Source organism: Pteronotus mesoamericanus, unplaced genomic scaffold, assembly GCF_021234165.1.
Source record: "Pteronotus mesoamericanus isolate MK-2021 breed Mesoamerican mustached bat unplaced genomic scaffold, CSHL_Meso_final contig_130, whole genome shotgun sequence".
Taxonomy (NCBI): domain Eukaryota; kingdom Metazoa; phylum Chordata; class Mammalia; order Chiroptera; family Mormoopidae; genus Pteronotus; species Pteronotus mesoamericanus.
Window position 1 is genome coordinate 24,880,192 of NW_026555060.1, and position 2,138 is coordinate 24,882,329.

The 2,138-nt window shown below is 40.1% G+C and overlaps 1 pseudogene; it reads right to left on the reverse strand.

Moving 5' to 3' along the window:
• Positions 1-779: 779 nt before the first annotated feature.
• Positions 780-1,884, reverse strand: LOC129086862 (putative protein FAM10A4; annotated as a pseudogene).
• Positions 1,885-2,138: the final 254 nt, after the last annotated feature.

Sequence of the window (2,138 nt, forward strand, 5' to 3'; positions counted from 1 at the left end):
GGGAAAGCTCAATAGATTGAATTATATAAAATATTTTTGGTCAAAATATGCAAAATTAAAACATTATAACAAATGGTAATAAAATATATTAAGAGCTTGTAAAATGTATAATGATAAATGTGTGGCACCAATAAAAATGAGCAAAAGATAATTCATAGGAATATAGATTAATAAAAAATACATGTAAAAAATTTCACACACAAGTGACAAAAATGATTATTTAGATATGATTCCATTTCTTTAACAAATTAGTAAAGATTTAAAAAAATAATAGTTAACTCTAGGGTACATCTGCAGAAAAACAAGCCCTTTCATGTACTCTGATGAATGTGTAAATTGGTAAAATTCTTTTTTAAAAAACAATTTGTCAGTATATATCAAGAGCCCTAAAAATACTCTTATCCTTTGCTTTAATAATTTCATGTCATAAAGTAACCATAGAGGTACAGACCGATCTATATAGACCAGGATGTTCACTGCAGCATTATAGTAATGGAAATTGGAGGCAACTTAAATGTCCAACCGAGAACAGTCATTAATAACATTATGATACATCAAGAAAAAGGAATATTATGCAGCTAGTGAACATTGCATTTTCTTTTAAGTAAAGAAAAATGTAAGGATTAACACACTTTTAATTTGTTTTTAAATATTTTTAAAGTTTTAAAGTGTTTAAAGTGTGTAATTCCTGGTAAGAAAACATTATTTGAATGAATACCATCCATTGAGTAATCCAAGTTGCTTTACCTTTAGCAAGGGGTTTATTTGTCAGAAGGGCATTATGCTTGACCTACAAATTTGGCTGACAGTTTACTGATGAGATTCATAATCGTTGGGTCACTCTGATATTTTGACATTTTTGCAGGGCTCTGGGCCGCACCCTGGAAGGCTGGGTCCTGGAACCACGGCTCTGGGTCCCGCATGGCGGCAGCAACCTCTGGATCACTGAGAGTTCCATCGAGCCCAGGTGTTCCTGCCATGCCAGCCATGCCTCCTCCCATTCCAGGCATTTCCCCCAGGAAAACCACTTGGAAACAAGGCAAATGCAGCTTCTGATTGTCTTCTGGCTGCTCCCTCCTTCTAGGTTCTCTCAGGTTTTCCCTGAGCCTTCCTAACCCTTTCCATTCTTTCTTCGAACACTTGCTGCTCACATTTTCGCTCATACTTTCTCTGACATTCTGCAGTTTTCTGGGCCCTTGGTTGAACTTCCTTCAGCGTTGCACTAGCATCTTTATCACAACCCAGCTTACATGCAAGGGCAAGATCGTGGGCCACTTCTTCCCATTGGCCCCGAAGCCTGTGTGCTTGTCCTCGCTGCTTGTCAGGCTGAGCTGAATCAGGGCTTATTTCAGTAGCTCTGTCACAGTCTCGGAGGGCCGTGTTTGGCTTCTGTAATTTGACCAAGACCCTGGCTCTCTTGTCATACAGCATGGCCCAGTGAGGATTTGGCTCGATGGCATCTGTGAGCAAGCTGATGGCTTTCTGTAGTTCACCATCCTTCAGGGCATCCGTAGCGGCCACTGTTTTATCATTTGCCTGATCTATCGTCTCCTTGGTTAGCTCTACATTTTCATCTCCCATTTCTTGAGGGAGCATCAGTGTCTGGTTTAAGCACATCTTCATTGTCAGTTTCTAGATTGCTTTCCTCCCATGGTGGTTTCTCTGGTATGTTTTCCTCCACTGTCCTAATATCCGTTTCTCTCTTCTTTGATATTTTTTGCTGATTCGGTTTTATGAATAGCAGGTGGTGTTTTACCCTAACCCCCTCGCTCCTGTTCTCCATCCGCTCGCCCAGGAAGTGTATTTCCTTGAGGTACAGGATGTTTGGATCCTGTGGACACCTTTCACGAAGGCCTGAAGCTTGCTCACTTTGCAGGGGTTCATGGTCGAGGCAGAAGGCCGGCTGAGGTTTAACTCCAGACCCTGGTGCTAGAAGCGGGAAACATTGTGTTTTCAAAGAATATCCCTTGAAGTGGGGAAAACATTGTGTTTTCAGAGAATATCCCTTGACATGGGGGATGTTTGGTAAATAGATACACTTTTACCATTTTAAAGAATTGTTTAGAAATAAAACAGGAAGAAAACATGCCAAAATGTTAATAGTGATTATAGCTGGTTGATGACTTACAGCTTTTAGA